Here is a 19,957-nt window from a genome sequence, read left to right on the forward strand (position 1 = left end):
AAATTATTGGTGGTAACACTTCAGCCAACAAATCGATCTCCGATGACACTTTCGATTAGAAATAAGTTCACGATCACATAAAATGCACATAACCATCGGAAAAAAAGAACAAACTCCAATATTTTCATGCTATAAAGCATATTTTTCGTAAAAAACATTCCGTGGATGTCAAAAATACATAAAAAGCTAAAATATGCTAGATGAATTTTAAAATAAGCTATATTTCAAGCTATAAGCTAGATGGAAATTTTTCAAGCTTTTCTAGTTTCAAATATGCTAGAACTAGCTTATAATAAGCTAACCTGGCAACACTGATTGTGAGTAACAACAGAGCGCTCTGAGCGAGCAAGCGAACAGTGAGGGAACGTAAACAGAGACCAACATATATGTTTCTCTTCTCATTTCAGTTCGGTTCATTTTATATTTCGAGTTTCCACTGTTCGCTCTCAAGCAATAACAAATGGCAAGGAGAGAAAGAGAGCGCACAGTGGACCCATTTGAGTTTTTTCTGTTACAAACCCATTAGCATATTTGCACAAAGTGAGATAAAATAGTTTTACACACGATATGTGGATGTTAAATAATTGGTTAACTAAAAATATTAGGCTATTGGCCTGTTTTTGTAACTATACATATTAATAATTATATGTCCTAAAAGTTTAAAAAAAGGTTACAATAATTTATTACATCATTTAAATATAATTGTTCTATTATATTTAAAAATTTTTACTTTCATAGCAAGAGTAAGTAAAGGAAATAATTTTGGTACAAGAAAACTCAAACGAGCCCACTGTGCAACTTGATTTCCAGCCATGCTTGTTTTTGCCGCTTCTCTTTGAGCCTCGCATTCGCGTTTCCAACTTGTCGCTGTGCGGACGTCTCGTTTGGCCGCTGCTCCGAGATTTAAGAATCCAGTTTAAATAGCAAATTTTTACGTCTTTGTGCTCTTGGCTCAATCACGCTTTATCGCTCAGTAACGGCGACCATTAATTAAATGGCAAAGTGTCGGTGTGTCAATTGAATTTGTACGACTTTTGATTGAATTAAAATACGAAGTTGCAAACACACAATAACAGCAATAATAGCCAGTGCAATTAGCGGTAATTAAGCCGGACCATCGTGGTGATTTCTGTACAGTTCTGATCGGTCGCCAAAAGATATTTTTCGCACATACACACTCTCTCGCTCTCTGCCATTTTTTTGGGATAATTAAATTGGAGAATTGTGTTTTGGGAAGAGAGAGTCCCCTTCCGCCTGGTGAAGTGGCCGTGTGCGTGCGTGTGTGTGTGTGTGCAACGGTGTGTGTTCAGTTGTTGTGAAGGAATTTCTCATTAAACCGGCGCTAAAAGGATTACGAACCCGTTCATCTTCATCGTCATCAGACCCGCAGCGGCCCGAATAACGGTAAGTTAGCAGGGATTCTCCCACATCCATTTTGATTCGCACTTGGCGAAAATGTGGGGCGAAAATGTGCAAATAATTAATGTGTAAGAATATAAGGGAAAATTAGAAAAATTGCACTCGGAACTATATTAATATGTTTTTTATTTATATTTATTAAAAACATTTGATGTTGTTTCGGCCCTTAAATTTAAATTATTATTTGATCTAAAACTATTTATTTAAATCTATAAAAAGCCCCCAAAAAGTTGTATTTATTATATTTGTCTCAATACCTCTTATCTTGAGAACTAAAAACAAGTTAAATTTTTCTCTCAGTCCACACCTTCAATTCCGCTACTCTCATTTTATGTGTTGGCTTTTCACGCGACCCTCGCAACAGTTAAAAAGGGTTGACCATGTGCCGAGGGTCAATATGCTTTTGTTGAGGTTAAACTGTGCTCGGAGGATACAAATCCCGCCACCCCCTTTTAGCCAGCCGACACCCACTTACCACTTACGCCCCTCGCCCACCACAGCCGCCACATGCGAGAGGCCCAACAATGAAAAGCCCCTCAGAAAAAAGTTTTCGGCAATAAAACGAAATTGTTTTGAATTATTGAGATCTCAGAGAGTGGGTGAGGGGGTGGAAAACTCGGCCTGTAACCGGATGGTGCCTTTCTGGTGTTGCTTCCTTCTTTATATTGTTTAAATATAATTTATATTTTTGGCGCATTTATGGCCAAAGGACAGGGCTCCGGGTCTCGGGACCCCGGGAAAGGGACTCAGGACTAAGGCTGGCACCCTTATAGGTGTCTGGGGGCATTAACGGTTAACATGTTTGCGGTTTTTGATTGCTGCCAAGTCCTTTTATCAGCCCATAAAACGAGGCTATCCAAATGCCAGCCACATTTTTCGGTCTTGACTATATGAGGGCGTGAGTGTGTGTGTGTGTGTGTGTGGTTTCTGCAAATTGGCGAAAGGTTTTATAGAGTTCAACGGAGTAACGACCAGTTTATCAATTCTATATGGAGCTTTGGTCGCAGTCCGATAAGAAATGTATGCAAATACGAAAAGGGGTTGGGTCGATGCACTGAAAGCAATAATGAAGGAGAGCTCTCGATAAAGATATCAAGAGTGTGAAGATACAAATTAAGTTAAAAGATATAAATACGAGCAGGGAACAATAAACATTAGATAAGTTACTTATTTACTGCAAATAAAAGCATATTAAATATTATACAAATATATACAAAAACCCCCTTTTCCCTGATTACTTATACTCCAAATAGCTTAATCAACATTATAGCTTAAAAGCATTAATAAATAAGCTATAAATTAATACACACACTTGGGTATAATTTAACGAAACTCAAGCTCCATTAATACCAACTCGAAAGGCATCAATTTACTTTTCTTCATCTAATTCCTTCTCCTCAAATACAAATTGCAACCTTTAACAAATATTAAGATTCATTTGCACCGAGGAGAATCTAATTTCTTGGCCAAGTCAGCAGGCCAACCGCCAGCATCCAGCATTCGACAGCCCGGCGTGGCTAATTAATTTCCATTCAAGTAAATGGAAATGCGTAACCATAGAATGCCGCAAATTAATTTTCAGACGGAAAGAAGGAGAGGAGTCACCGAAAGACAGACAGACAGAAAGTAAGTTAGATGTTGAACAGAGTGTAGCTGTTAGATCAACCAGGAGAAGGTACTAAAGAACAGTGCGGTTCATTAGTACAGATACATTTTTAGTGAAAGAAATTAGAGCTTAGAGATGTCAGGGAAATAATATAGGTAAGAGAAACTGTTAAATCTGTCTGTTAAATCTTAAGTCTTATTGTACAGAAAGTTATAACCCATTCTTTAGATCAATATTTTATTATTAAGGAAACCACCTAAATTTGGTTTGCTAAAAATTTGTACATTTTCCAAACTAAATTTCCCCAGATTTTCCCCTCAATTACATTTGTTAACATTATCCAGTCACTCAAGATTAATTGCAATTATTATTACAAAAATTCCTGAACCTTCCAGCCTTTGATACGCACTGTATACACATACTATCCATTTATTTGCGGGCAATATAAATTCCTCGAGTTCTCTCTGCCATTTTTATTTGTACTTTGCGGTCTGGTCTGGTGATGCTGCTCTATGGCTATTGCTGTTTATTGTAATTTTTTATGGTCCAGCCATGGTTCTTTTTTGGCCCCATAACTAGCGACTGGCGACTTCGACCTATATACAAGTGATTCTATTGTGCCATGGACATAATTCCGAGGCCTAAATCCGAAAAAAAAGGCCGAGGCCTCGGCCACCCAGACACTTGCAGACTTTTCCACTTTCGCTTTTCATTGTGTGCTGTTGTGTGTGCCAGTGGAAAATAAAGGAAAGGCGAAAAGAAAATGTTTGCTTATCTCTTTGCCTACACATTTTTATGTGTGTTGTGCTGTGCTGTGCTTTTGTCTCCCGCTCTCTGTTGAATGGGTGTTGGGGCTTAAGGATTCGCTGTTTTGGATAGTCATCAGCATGCAGGGGCAGGCTCCATCCTCCAGTCTCCAGAATCCTCGAGAGCCACATGGCTACATGGTTACACCCACTCCTCCTCCTCCTCCTCTAATCCCCTCCAAGTTTAGCGAAAGCGAAAGCCTAGCAAGGGGAAGGTCACCATAAAAACGAGAATCGTTCTACGGTTGAAAGTTTGTCGTGGCAGCGAATTATGCCAGATTGGTTTTTATTTAAATTAGTTTTAGATTCCTTCGGGTTTTGCCTTCGATCCAATGTTCGCTGAAGTGTTAAAACTGAGGATACAGAAATTGATTTTCGGGTCTAAGATTGAGAACTTGAAGCCAGGCGGCTTCCGTTCCTTTCTTTAATGGCCAACTCAGCTGTTTCCCCAGAAGTTTAGCCCCCGACTCTCAGACGAATAAATAAACAATATTGGTTGGCTGAGGAGGGTTTGGGGAATCGGATTTCAGTGTCGCCTATCAATGACAAATTGCATACAGAAGCAAATGTTTTCGTTTTCACTGTCAAAAAGTCTTTGGGTGTGTGCTCCTCCCTCTATACTTTATCCCTTTTCAAGACGACTGCCCAAGTAATAATGACAGTTTATTAAATGCCAATTCAGATCCACATCTCGGCTAACCAACCCATGGAAAGTTTGGGAAACAGAAAATAACACAACTCTTGATTGCCGGCCAAACTTTTTCGTTAACCTTTTCGGGCTGACCCCGAGACGGTCGGGTAAGAGGCGCATCGCATCGATTCCTCATCAGCATAATCCCATGGGAGGTGAAGAGGGGCTCTTTAGGGTAAAAACACACACAACTTTCCCAAGCCCCCCCCCCCAGACATGCACAACACACCCAACCACTCAAAGATAACTTTTGTAAACATCTCTCTGGCTGCTTGAAGATACATCTCAACTCTCCCCCTCTCCCGAAAGCCGTCGTATCATTTATCACGGCTTACACGCCGAAAATATCATTTACATGGCAAAGGCAAAAGGCTGTGAAAACGGAAAAGTGAAATGAATTATGTTGAAGGTGATGAAGTTATCATTGGGCTATCAACACCACGGAGGCGGAAACCGTTCAAGTTGTCAATGAGATTGATTATTCAGAAAAAAAGGGGGAAAAAGGCGCCAGCTCAAAGCATTTCCTCAAGTCTCCGAAAAATGACAATTAATAATTAATGATTTTTCCAAATCATTGAAGCAGGGTAAGGGTTTCGCTTATTATATAACATTTAAAATGAAAAGGTGTATGTAAATATTGATTACATATTGATGATTAAAAGAATAAATACAAACTTTAAAGCACAATGGGAGAGGAATGTTGATATTATAGAACAAATCACACTATTTCTTAAAAATTAGTAAAAGGCTTTCTGTTATTCAATAATCCACAAAAATTAAATTAAAAATCTACAAACACTATCAGAAGCTATATGAGACCATAAAAATATGAACCGAAAATTGGCCTCAGATTATTCAATCATTTCCAAGAGAAAGTTTCTTAAATTATGTGTTAAGTCTTGGACAGCATCAAAGCCATTGAAAGTTAATCAATTTTTTGCCAAAAGAAATTCTTTTAAAGACATGAAAATGGGGAACAAAAAATATGTAGATCATAATCATAAAATAGTTCCACTTCTCTGAAAAAATCCTTACAATTTCTGCAAATGTTTAGCAAAACCAACTAAATTCGTTGACGGTTCTGCTCCCGCCTGAAACTTGTTAAGAAGCAATTTCTAAGCAAAGTTTTTTAGTCTTGTCTAGTTCTTTGATTGTTATGTCTTCACTGCTCTGCTTCGCTTTATCATATCTCTTTCACTTTGTCATTCTCTGGCATTCCAATAAACAGTTCTAGCACTTTTTTGTTTGTTGTTCTTTTACCATTTGGCCGCCACAAAGAAGTATTACCATTATTATTATTATGGTGACCCATTTTGCGCGGTGTCTATACTTAGTGTGATTTTCAATTACCAAATTACTGACCCCAAAAAGCGATTACTAAACATGCTCCACTGTGTGCCATAACTGCTTTGATACCCACTATATATGTATGTATTTGTGTATATATATTAACCACAAGATTGCTTTATCAGCAAAAAAAAAAAAAGAACCAAACACGAAGAACAGTTAGTAGCCAAAGAATAGAACTATATTGAATTGGAAATGGAGGTGGATTCCATTGGGCATGTATCAATAGCCAGAATGGAGAGCTGGTGGCCTAGTCCAATATGTGGGGCTTTGTGTTTGCTTTAGATAAGCTATCAAAATAAGAATTTCCTATCAAATCGCCAACTTAAGATTCCAAATCCCTTTCGACGCCAGGCAATACAAAGAAATACGATTAAATTTGGTTCCCCTATATTTATATTTTCGCCACGCAATTTATGAGCTCATCAATAGCTGGGACAGGTTGACGCTAACGATTTGAATACTCAGCTTTATTTATAGGGATTTATCAGCGAAATCTTAAGCTTACACATGGCGGAAATTTAGGGGGTAGTAAAGTTAATAACATTTGATTATGACTTAGAAATTATATTTACAGAGTTTAGTTTAGGTTTCCTTATATAAAAAAGAGTTTACAGATTTAAGATCTTGGAACTAGAAAGACAATTAGATTTATTGTTTGCCACTGATGTTAGCTATCCCCTTTCAATAAGGTTACCTTTATATTCTTGTAATTTACAAAATATTTAATCTAAATATTCAATTCCCGATTGCTTACTTGCCAAGTGTATATATACATATATATATTTGTTTTCCTTACGTTTATCTCTCCTATATTGTTATTATTTTTTAGCAATTTGTTGAGGCAGTCGGTTTGTTGTTGACTCTTCGCTGACTCAGTTCCTTAATGTTCTGCTCTTTCCGCTGCTGCCTTTGTGCTTGCCTCTTGCCGTTCGACTTTTATCATTTTGATGTCATCGAGCGGGTTCTTGTGCTCATAAAAAATCGTCTTACGGTGTTTTTCTTCTTTCGAAACCTTTTTCTTTCTTCCCTCCTCCCCGGAACGACTTTTAATATCTCATTCTTGTTGTTTGTTTGGCTCGAGTTAGTTGAGCGCGTCAGCTGGTCGCACCATAATTTTAATTAAAAATCGCTTAAAATCCTTGGGAAATTGTTAAAAAAAAAAAAAAAAAAAACTAGAGAACGAGCAGAAGATTAAGATAGGTAGATAAGATGAGGAGGAGAGAGCGGGATATATTTGAGGAGGTTTATAGGAGGTGACTGAGTGTCAACACGTGCCAGATTGTTTGTGTGTTTGTTTGAAGCTGGCGAAACTTTTCCGCAAAGTTTTTCCAACAAATTGAAAGCGTCTAAAGTTGCAGCGGGCTAAAGTATCTGCAAGATAAAAAAGAAGGCGACAAGATATGGAGAGCTAGAAGAATGAAGTTTTTATGCGCATGCAGTTTACTTGTTATCCTGACATTGTTTTTGTTGTTCCCTGACACTTTGCCGCATTAGCATAAACAAATGGAGACAAATTTCATAATTGCCCCGAAGGTGGACCGTGCCAGGGTGCGTTTCGAACAATTCATGTTTCATGTTTTAATACTTTAGGTTTAGCTACCTTTTTTCCCACCTGCTTCTCTCTCACGTGCGAGTTGTGTGGGTGTGTGGGTGTGTGGGTGTGGGTCCCCATGGCGTATGATGAATTTGACGCACGTGCATGTCACACGTCACACTGTGGTTGCTGTTGTTGCTGTTTCTGTTGCACGGATTGTTGTTGTCCTTGTTGCTGCTGTTATGCCTTTGTTATCCTGTCAGGTTTCGGCTGATGGCGTTGTCAACATGCTGCACGTACCGTGGGTTTCCCTGGCGATATCCTTGCATTTAAAAGGTGAATTTAGCATGTCACTATGCTTGGCAACGATGAGAGTCGACTTCCGGTTAAGGGAAATGCCAAATAAAGTGACTTATACACAGTATTGGTAATTATTTGTGAAAAATAATATTGAAATTAATGTAAAACATTTTCTAAAGCTTTAGAATTTGATTTATAATGCAAAATACTTAAGAGAATGTCTTTCATTTAATTTAAATACTATTTAGGCTTTAATAATTTATATTTATTCCATTAAAAATATATATTTTTGCTAAAGAAAGGGACATTTAAGGCTTGCCACACATCCTTGCATGCAATGCCAACTTGTGTATTTATATAAATATAAAATATATCCACCACTTGCCGCTGCTTGTTCCTGCGTATTTGAATCGAATTTGTTGTTGCCACTGATGTTTTCCCTGTTATTATTGTTGTTGCTATGCCAGCGGCTTACACACAGACAAATGCAGAAATTATCATACGCACCGTTGACCCAAATTTTTTAAACCAAACCGAAAACAACGAAACACCCTTGGAATCAGTCGAGACACAACGACGAGCCCACATGGCGAGGCAGTGGCGGAGAGTCATTTTGAAAATAATATATTTGGCAGCACGTGCAGAAAAGAAGGAGGGGCAACATGATGGGGCAACCCTGAAGAGGGTTGCCGCTGCTGCCGTTCATTATGCTTAGTTTTTGGGGCGCGGCTTAGGGTCTTCCCTGAAATTGGGTCAGTCAGTCAGTCCCCATCCGCAATATGTGCAGTTTATATATAATATATATAAAATATATAGTGTGCCATATAATGGAATGCCATTTTGCCAAGTTTGTTAGTTAGTTTCGCATTTTGCCCTCACTCTGATTCTTCATTCTGGATTCAGCATTCTGCATTCTTCGCTCTTAGCCTCTGTCTCTGCTCATTAGGCGACAAAGCGTTACTTTCTTTCTCTGGGCACCCCGACTGCCACTTTAGCCAGGCTTTCAGGCGTTTTTAGCTAATTATGAGGCAAATTCGTCCAACATCTGCAGTGCCAGGCCGTCATCCTTCTTCTTTCCGGCGAAAGTGTTGGCAAGTGAACTCAGTTCGTTCGAGAGAGGATGCATTTTATTTACGACAAAGTGAACTTGCCGCCAGCTGTGTGCCACAAGATTTTAGGGAGGCGAAGGGGAAAAGCCAGGGGTTTCCTTTTTTTTATGGAAGGTTTCTGTCCCTAAAAATTGCTACTAGCTATGGATGTGGAAAATTGTCTTTTTGGCAGAGAGGGGGACGGACTAATTTATAAGTTTTCCGAGTAGAACTAAGCACTTACCAAGAAAGGGGTTGGCTTTTTTGTATTTTTATGACAGTTAAGTTAGAGGTTTCAAGCGTTGAAATAATTGAGATATCTAGATATTCTTATCTCTAATAATGTATAAAAATCTCCCTAAATTAATGCAAATATATTCAAGCTCCTTTCATTTGCCAAATGTCCAAATACTCTGCCATATCTGCCTCATTCCGCATTCCATCGAATCAAGAGATATTAGAGATTTCCCTATTAGGCCAAAGACCCTATCGAAAGTTGATTACTTGAGCGGCTAAATGCCTTGTCTTCTTGTCGTGCCTGGTCTTTCGCGATGGCTTGTCTAATTTTCTGGCCAACAGTTAACAAAGACTAGATTTTGACAGCTCTTTCTCCTGCTCCCTTCGGCTGGCTGCCTGCCTTCCCTGCTGTTGGCCATAAAAGGCAACCGAGCAACCGAGCAGCCTTACATAATCCCGCTGGCCATTGAGCATTTCTCGCACATGGCGCTGCCCCATTGTTTGTCTGTCATTATTAATCCAATTAGTAGTTGTAATAGAACGTGGACGTTGCACAACCCAGAAACGTGCCCCAAAGGAAATTGGGTCGCTTTGTGGCACGAGACCGCGCGAATCGAAACCAATTGAGAGACAGTTGTGCAGTTGTTGTTGCTGGGAAAAACTGGGCCCCAAGGCAAGGGGATCAGCATGTCAGGGGTAAGCGGCTTACTAGTAGCAGCTACTTAGCAACCGACTTTGTATCACTGCCGATGCTAATGATGTTGCCAGCTGAATGCTGAGTGCTGAGTGCTCAGTGCTGATGGTGACATAAGCGGGCAATGTGCATCTCGTTGCAGCTCACTTTGCAGTACAAAAAGGTCAAGTTCAATCTATATTAACTGTTCGTATCGGAGACAATGGTGTCATGTTCTGCTTTGTATGGGAAATTTTTAAGAAAACCCTGTAGAAAATATAGCTTATTAGATAATTATTATTAACGGAGCTTGGCTTTGGCAGAAACTGATTAATAATTGTATTTCTAAGATCTATTGATTTAATGGTAAGTTCAAATTAATAATTCCATTATATCTATAGAAAAAATAATTGTTTAAGTCTTAATACCGTTTTTAAAATAATAACCAACAGTGACTCCATTAAACAAATTCGTATTTATAAGTAATCATTTCTTAATAAATTGATCTTGTAAACAAGTAAATACTCAGAAACTATAAATTGATTGTTTATTAAACCGTGGAAGGGTAATATGATTTTAACATCAAACGCAGCGAAGAAGTTATTTGCGACCCCATAAATCATATATGTATATTCTTGATCAGCATGAAAAGCTGAATCAAGCTAGCCATCTCCGGCAGAAAAAAATTGTATTCATTTTTTCTAAAAAGTCGACAAAAAATTTAAAATTTAAAAACTTTAAATTTAGTATGCAGATTTATTAACCTAGTAAAAACTAAAATGGGACAGCTTTTCGAATTGAAATAAATGCTTTTTTGTTTTAGCTATGAGCTTTTTAAGCATTGATATGCTGAAGAAATTTATCTATATATATACGATTTAAAGAATGCAAATATTTTTATCTTAGTATCGATTTTTGATTGCTATTCAATTTAAGTGCAAACGGTAATGGTATAAAAACTTCTGCGAGCCAAAGTAAGCTTCCTTTTTGGTTTAAATTTTATATCAGGCATTAAGTCACAAAAAATTACGTATACGCACTGTTGTAAAAATACCCTGGCAAGGTTCAATAAATTTAGTCATAAGTATGCAACGCACTGAAGGAGTAATTTCCGACCCTTTAAATCATATATATTCTTGACCAGCATTAACAGCCGATTCGATCCAGGCATTCTTGGCAAGAAAATAATTTTTTATCGATTTTTGCAACATTTTATAAGGAGTTACATCGTTAAAATTGTCAAAAATTGATAAAAAGTTTTACTTTTTTAAAACTTTATTTTTAGTATGCAGATTTATAAACCTACTATAAACTAACATGGAACAGCTTTCTTATTTAAAATTAAATAATTTTTGGCTTAGTTATGCGATTTTTAAGATTTAATTTGTCGCAAAAATGCTCATATAAAAATATTGATAAAAATTGATTAAAGCAAGAAAGGAAGCTAACTTCGGCACGCCGAAGTTTATATACCCTTGCAGACAGAACTTCGATGACTAGGAATCCATACAATATAAATTATATACATTTATGTTAAAAATCAATGAAGTAATACCTGCTTTCATTTCATTCACCTATACATATTATGTTTGCAGTTTTACATTCACAGATTTGCATTTTTGCTCCACATCTAACGATCGTTTGTATGGCACCTATGTGATATAGTCGTCCGATTTTCAGAAAATTTGACACAAAATTTAAGACTGATATAAGATCGCTATATCTCAAATTTGATGAAAATTTTCCGATCATTCCTATGGCAGCTATATGATATAGTCGTTCGATCCGACCCGTTCCGACATATATACGAGTGAGAGTATATAGAAGACTAACTACAAAGTTTCATTCAAATAGCTTCAAAACTGAGAGACTAGTTTGCGTAAAAACGGACAGACGGACATGGCTAGATTGAATCGGCTGTTGATCCTGATCAAGAATATATATACTTTATATAGTCGGAGGTGCCTCCTTCAGTGCGTTGCAAACTTCTGACTGAAATTATAATACCCTGCAAGGGTATCAAAATGCGAAGCTAAGCTAAGTTAAGCTAAGTTATTATCGATTTCCGATCCCACCCTATAATTCAATGGCAAACAGCTAGGGTATATAACGTCGGCTTCTGAAGTTAGTTTCCTGTTTTGTTTTTGTTTTATATTTGCATAATATAATCCATGGAAAATCTCTCTCTTTTTTGGGAAAATCCATAATTCCAGCTTTATTTAATTATTAGAATGGATTTGGTTTTCTAATTTTATATATATCAAGCTAAACGTATAATTATTGCCTTTCAATACAGAATTTCCCCCTTTTTATTCTAATTGTTTCTAATTATAAATAAAGTGGGATTTTCTTTACGCTTTTATTATACTCTCCAAGTATAATCAAGCGTAAATTATAACCGCCATTGCACTCGTTGATGTCTGTTTCTGTTGTTTATTTATAGTTTAATTATTTGCTTGTTCGACGGTATTTAGACAAGTGTTCTTCAATTAATAATGGGGCCTTATGGGGTTAATGCGAACATTTAATATTAATTCGAGCTGTTTATACTTGCTATATATATATGTGAGTTATTGTTGGTTTTTATCGCTTGGCTGGCTGAACGTGCTGCTTTTGTGATATATTCCACATATACATATATGAAGCTGTAAGTAATTCTAGCCATTTTTATTTGGAGTCTGCATTTGATAAAGGAATTTGCCAAAAAAACAAATTTGATAAAATATTTGGTTTCTTGGTTTTGATTTATCAGCTTTTTGGGAATTTCTGGGTAAGATGATTTTCTAGGGCACTTTGCCATTTTATTTAAGCTATAGTATCTCCAATAAACAATCTTATGAGCAACATGTGTTTTCCAAAGTGTGACGTTTGTATATGGTATATTTTGTTTGTGGTTTATATCTTTAACAAATTGTTCTACCTATTGACAAATAAACTGGTACCGGCTGTCAGCTCAATGTTTTCTTATTTACATTTCCCAAAACAAACAAAACAACAATCTTTTATCAAACGTTTTTGAAGCCTTAATATTGGTGTTAACCCTTGACACTTTAGCGGGAACCAAAGCTGATTTACTTTACAGCTTAGACTCTGAAAAATCTTTACAACAAAAAATCCACTTTAAGCTAGGTATAATCGGATCAATAGTAATTTGATTACAAGCATATTTTTTTCTATAAATAAATACGTCTGGCTGTTGCATTATTGCATTATTTGTTATTTAAGAAGGGGTCACGGGTTGCCATAGAGAAAGAAGAACTGACAGCCTTCATGACTAATCGCATCAAATTGTACTGTGACCACACAGCTATGTATAAGAAATATTAATCATCCAGAGAAAAGGCAGAGAACCAACTGCAAATAGAAACTTAAATCGTAGAAGATTGAGATGACTCGTGGAGAATTACGAATGCGGTTTGGTAATCACTCTGAAGAGTGAGAATATGAGTAGAATTCCTGCACATAAAAGTGCTTCTATATGCACACACACAAGGAGCATTGGCATTGGCTTTGATTGAAGCCCACTCATGGCACACTCATTCCCGGCACTCACACTCGCACTCGTTCAATCAATCCCGTCTGCAGGCATTATTTGCATAAGTTGTTGAACTTTAGATAAACGCTCATGAGAGGCGTCGGGTGTCGGGTGTCGAGTGTCAAACCATCTGAGGTTCAATGGGTGAAAAGTGCCACAAAGCGAGAGTTTTAATTTAGCCTCGCTCGAGGCCCTCTTTTCCGAGTGCCATCGATAGAGTTATTGCTTCGGATAGATTCATTTTGATTTGCATAAATTGCCGCTGGCTGTTCGAAACTACCACAGAAACTTTTCCTGGTCCAAACTTTGCCTCAAATTGCTTCTACCTGCGGCCAAGCACACACACACCTCAATCCCTCAAAAACGTAAATATGAACAGCAATTTTCTGTGTTTCAACGGGCGAACGTGACATTCATGAGAAAATGTCCAATAAACACAACATTTCTAGAGAAAATATGAATAAAATTGATAAATGAAAGCGCAATTTGTTGTGAGTCAGAGACTTGTACTCGTTTTATACATTTTCCTTCAATATTTTCTCCTTTGATTGTGAGTATGAAAGATACTTTAAATTTCAAAGCATATTTCTTTGAGACGTGTATAGAATAAGTATTATTTATTGTTATCCATAGAAAATGTAATTAAATACAAGAATCTTTGTTTACTTATACAATTTATATGATTAAATGCTTTGTTGCATTTTAGTTTACAAAATGTACAATTTTATTGTGGGTTTTTTGATTGTATTAATATGTAGAAAAATATTCAAGACAAGTTAATTGTTTACATTTATTCTAATCTTTAACTTACAATTCTTAGAACTTTCCTATGCTTCCCCTTTTATTTTTTAAAGGTCACCCCTGAGAGTATTTATTTTTCGCTTAAAGCCAGCCCTTTGTATTTTTCTGTCAACATTTTGGAGGCCGTTAATGTCACCGCCCCACCACCCATCGGAGCATCTGAGTATGCTGCTGCTCCCGATGATGATAAGCGGCAGAACAACCCAAACTCAAACGACATTATCATAATTGCTTATGCTTCATTACATATTTGCCGGGGCGAGTATGTACATACATGGCGGTCATACAGATAGGCTTAAAGCCCAAGTACTTGTCCTCCTGGCAACAACCCGAAAAAAACCTAACCAAACACGGTAGTCGAACCCGCTTATGTCGACTCCTCAGCCAGTTTAGCTCAACAAAAATATAAAAATAAAACGAAAAAAAGAGAAGAAAAACAACGCCACCATAATCATTGAATAAACAAGCTGATAAAACAAAAGCAACATAAACAAGAAAGGAAGCTAACTTCGGCACGCCGAAGTTTATATACCCTTGCAGATATAACTTCTATGACTTGGAATCTCAACAATATAAATTATATTAATTGTGTTAAAAAACAATGAAGTAATACCTGCTTTCATTTCATTCACCTATACATATTATATTTGCAGTTTTACATTCGCAGATTTGCATTTTTCCTCTACATCTAACGATCGTTTGTATGGCACCTATATGATATAGTCATCCGATTTTCATGAAATTTGACACAAAATTTAAGACTAATATAAAATGGCTATACCTCAAATTTGATGAAAATCAGCTGAAAACTAAAAAAGTTATAAATTTAATTGTATTAATTTCTCGATCGTTCCTATGGGAGCTATATGATATAGTAGTCCGATTTTCATAAAATTTTATGCAAAATTGTAGAATAATATGAAATGGCTATATCTCAAATTTGATCCAATTCTATTCAAAACTGAAAGAGTTAAAATTTTTTTTAAAAAAATGTTCCGATCATTCCTATGGCAGCTATATGATATAGTCGTCCGATCCGGCCCGTTCCGACATATATACGAGTGAGAGTATATAGAAGGCTAACTACAAAGTTTCATTCAGATAGCTTCAAAACTGAGAGACTAGTTTGCGTAGAAACGGACAGACGGACAGACGGACAGACGGACAGACGGACAGAAGGACAGACGGACAGACGGACAGACGGACAGACGGACATGGCTAGATCGACTCGGCTGTTGATCCTGATCAAGAATATATATACTTTATATAGTCGGAGGTGCCTCCTTCACTGCGTTGCAAACTTCTGACTGAAATTATAATACCCTGCAAGGGTATAATAAGCGCAAATATTTGAGACAGGCAACCGGAGAGCAGACATACTTGTATATAGGAGCACATAAAGATAGAGATCGCCAAAAGGCAACTCCAGCGGAACAAACAGGCGGCCAGGTTTGGGACAGTGAACAAAATGGGACTTTCTATGGTCAATATTGTGATCTTGAGATTGGTTAAGAAGCGGGTTCAACTCTATACCCTTGCAGGGTATTATCATTCTAGTCAGAAGCCTGTAATAATGTTAAGGAGTCCCTTCCGACCCTATAAATCATTTACATTCTTGATCAGCATCAACAGCCGATTCGAACTAGTCATCTCCGGCAGAAAATAATTTTTTTTAATTTTTTTAAATTTTTATAAGGGGTTACATCGTTAAAATTTTAAAAAATTCATAAAAATTTGAATTTTTTAACGTTTTTATTTAGTATGCAGATTTATAAACCTTATGAAAACTAACATAGGAACGCTCTCCGAATTAAAATTAATGCTTTTTTGGCAGAGTTACGAGTTTTTTAAGCTTTGATTTTTCAACAAATTTGTCTTATAAAAATATAGATAAATAAAGATCATATTCTTCAAGCTTAGTTATGATCAATTTTTGATTTGAACCTTTGTATAATTTAATTACAATCTACAAAGGTATATAACCTTCAGCTTCACAAAATCAGTTTCTTTTCTTTTTAATTTTAGAATTTTGTTTTTGGCTCTTATCAGGGTATGACCTCTTGTTTTGATGTCTGAAAAAAAAGTTATCTAAAAAAAGTAAAGATTTTGTAGGAACGAGATTGTATTCAAAATCCTTAAAATATTTAAAAGAAAAATTCAAATTCAACTTAAACTTTCTAGAATAGTTTACAAAATCACATCTTCAAAACTTTAACTATACTTTTCCCTGTGTAAGAATCGGATTTGGAACCCAATGTCGCTGTACAGCTCAAAGTCCCGCTTTTAAGTCGGATGCAGACAGGGTCTTATAAGTCTTTACTAACCGCTTTAGTCGGTCGAACTAACGGCAAAGCCCAAAAAAGGGCATGGTCTCTCCATGGCATCTTCCATCCGCATCTAAAAATCATCGCCATGTGTGTCCACTTTTTTTTGCGCTCCATCTGTTACATATATATATTTTTTCCCCCATCTTGCCCCCTCTGGTCGCCGTGACTTGGCGATTTTATTTTCGCTCCATTTGTGGCCATAAATATTCAGTCAAGTGTCATCGTTGTGGCATGTCTAGTGGAGTCTGAAATGAAATAGATGCAGGCAAACTCGCCCGGATGAATGGAACAAAAAAGAGAGACTCGCGGAGCACCACATATGAGAAGGCTTAAAACGAGTTAAGTCACTTCTGTGGTCTCGCGACCAAGTGGCCTCCTCCAATGGCTACGCCTTCAGTTCTTCAGTGGAACAGTCCTCCAATCCTCCAATCCTCAAAAGCCAAAGCCCAATCCGCAAACCGCTAAACCCGAGAACCACTCCCGGACTTCCAACTGGCTGCCAATTGTGGCAGCGACTAAAGATTTTGTTCGCTGTTGTGTGTGACCACAGCTGCGACCCTCTACACAGGAAGAAATTGTAGTAAATATTAGCTAAACTTGTTTATATTTATTTAGGAATTATACAAAGTAATTTTAAGTTAAGAGTCTTTAAGGAAATATCTTTATAGTTTCAAAGATAGTTTTATACTACCAACAAATATTTTCACTTGGACTTATCTAAATAATTTTTTTTTGTGCATCAAATAACGTTAAGAAAAAACCGCGCTAGAGAACCAAACAATGTGGCCAACACAGATGGGTCAGGCCTTAAAGGGGGAGCGATGTAGCGGGTGTTTTGGGTTAAGTTATGGCGTTGGCAAAAGCATTCCATAAGAGCTTAGCGAAAATAAGGAGAAAAAATGGGGGAACGACCAGGCCTGGACGGAGGCTGCGTGGGAGGTTCGATGAAGTTATCATCGTTGGAGATGAATAAATTTCGCCAAGTGTTTGGCATAACCTGTGGACAGCCAAAGGATGTAGATTATCGTCGATAAACACGACAGAGAGATTGTTGAGCAGCGATGTGAATCGTGGTAAGATAAATTGTGTTTTGAGTGGGTGCATTTTAATAGATATTTTTTTGGAGTGCAGAGATTAATAGCAAAGAGGGAAAATTCAGATCTTAAAAGGGGGAGACAGCATTTACTTTGTGTTCATTGTTTTAATAGGACATTTATGGCTTGTTTTTGTCACTTTAAATCTTGATTTATTGATGGTTTAAAACTTAAAACCTTTACTTTTGTTAAAATGAAATCTCTTTAAAAAAGATGATAAGTATATATATTATAAGCTAAGAATAAGTTCTCTTACAACCCTCGTTGATAAGCAGAAGCCACTCACGGAAGTGCAATGCATGTAAAAGTCATGAATATGATGAAGTATTCAAAGCGAGCACAAGAACACACTCACACTCCTTGCCACAGGAAGCTGCAGGATTAACTGGCCACTTGAACACGATTATGTGCGAAAGAGTGAGAGAGCTACACAGAGTCTTAGACAGAGATAGCTATGGTGAGTGTGAGTGCGAGAGTGAGTGAATGAGTTATTGAGAAACATTTCGATTACTAATCATTGAGTACTTGTCGGGCAATGAACATCGCTCTCAAACAGATAGATGGGAAATTATCTATGCCTCTTTGGCTCTCCACCCTCTCTTTCTAACCACTTTACCCCTCTCTTTCTAAACTCTCTAACCCTGCGTTGGCATCAGTTCAATCACTTGCACGTGCTCGGAGGTTAAAGCGGTTATTCACGCTCAATTTGCATACATTTCATTTAGTCTGTGAATTTTACTCTGCATTTCCATCCATCTATCTCTCTCTCTGCATATATACCTGTCTCTCAACCTGAATTATTACCTGAATTATATATATAGTATATTGGTTTCTTTTGCCTTCGGTTTGCCGGTTTGCTCAAAGTGCACGGGGCCAGGTCACGTTTTTGATATTTCATTCAATCAAAACAAATTGCTCTGGTCAGAGACGTCGCCGCCGCTGCCGCTGCCCGGTGGTGCACCGCTCTTAAATAAATAAAAGTATAAAAAAAAGAAAATATAATACATTTTGTACCTACCACACAAATCCTAGCTGACCAAGCCCAGGGGCAAAATCTTTATGCGCTTAACTTATTTCAGTGTGCTCGGGTCGTTAGGCAAACGACCGGCATAAAAAATGCCCAGATCGTTAAACAAAAATTAGATTAAACATCATAAAAATGTAAGTCCCAGTCAATTACAGATTCCATGATGCCGAAGAATGGTAGAACGGGCCAGTGGGCGTGGCTCGAAGGAGTTTAAAAATTGCCAATTCTTGGCAGGCACTTTGCTAATTGACAATTTCCAAAACCGTTGAAAGAAGAACTTTTTCCGCCTCGCTCTCTTCCTTTTGTAATAACCCCAAAGTCAGTCATTTCGTCTAAGCCATTAAAAAATTAATTGGCCGCCTTTCCTTCCCTTCGGGGCCGGAACACGCCCCATACATCGCACTAATGCCGCTTTTAGCCAAGTTAAATGTTTTCCCACCCCAATCTGTTGAAACGCCCCAGAAGAACAAGCCGAACAAACGCACAACAGCAAAAAAGGGCTTGTCCTCGGAGTTGTAGCTGTCGTGGTTCCAAAAAAAAATTAGAAGAAAAACACAAAAACCAAGCGAAACAAGTAGAATGGCTTGGAAAAACCTGAGAAAAACTAACTGAAGAAAAGGAAAACGGAAAATAAGGAGATCTTTATAGAACAAGCATTTGGAATACACTCTCTAGGAAGTTTCTTAACCTTAAAGAAAATATTTCTTAAACAATTATTAATCTATTGCTATTTGCTTGTTTAAATAAGTAGAAATTAAGACTAATATCTCTACAAACAATACCAAATTAATCTAGATTTAAACTATGATATTATAGATAACCTTCAGTAAAACATAGCACTCTCTAATAAATACATAATTTAATATAATAGGTTAATTCTCTGGCAACTCAATTATAACTCACTTAGAAAAGTTAGTCTCTTACAGTATTTCAATACAATTAAGCTACAAACTCTTCCTGATTTAGTTTTCCCAACTTAGTTTAAGTATAATCTGTACTTTCCGGCAAATCTTTTCTTCCTCATTGCGAACTTCCTGAGAAATCTGGTTATACCCTTTTTGCCTTAGGGCACACACTCAAGACAACATTTAATCTTGCCACAAACTTCTAATTTTTATTGCTTCGCTTTGTCATTAGCTTTTTGTTTTTATTTTTTCAACAGTTTGTTTTCTTAGCTCGCTTGTTTTTTGTTTTATTTTGTTTTGTTTTGTTGAGTCCGAGTGGTTTGCCAATTGCTTGGCTGACCTTTTTGTATAGGAACCTCGTCCAATTATGAGCTTTTTCTACTCAAAGTATCTCTACCTCATTCACTTGACGCTCAATTTGGCGCAATTTGGGTTTCGAATTTGGAATCGTATTCGTTTCATTGTTTATTATTTACTCCGCGTGGGTTGAGTGTGTTGAACTGACGCAAGCTCTCGATTTTAGCGGCTCACCACAAATTTACAATATGTACACTTGGAATATAT

The 19,957-nt window shown here is 37.1% G+C and overlaps 1 protein-coding gene across 1 annotated transcript in view; it reads left to right on the forward strand.

Annotated features, from left to right (window-relative positions):
• The first annotated feature begins 738 nt into the window (after nucleotides 1–738).
• MESR3 (misexpression suppressor of ras 3) overlaps nucleotides 739–19,957 on the forward strand; it is a 55,721-nt gene continuing 36,502 nt past the window's right edge. Inside the window, exon 1 of the mRNA XM_020956882.2 lies at nucleotides 739–1,404. The gene's annotated coding sequence lies outside the window, so the exon portion shown is untranslated. The remainder of the gene's footprint in view (nucleotides 1,405–19,957) is intronic.

This window comes from Drosophila serrata, unplaced genomic scaffold (genome assembly GCF_035046125.1).
Source record: "Drosophila serrata isolate PLE 108 unplaced genomic scaffold, ASM3504612v1 contig_249, whole genome shotgun sequence".
NCBI classification, from domain to species: domain Eukaryota; kingdom Metazoa; phylum Arthropoda; class Insecta; order Diptera; family Drosophilidae; genus Drosophila; species Drosophila serrata.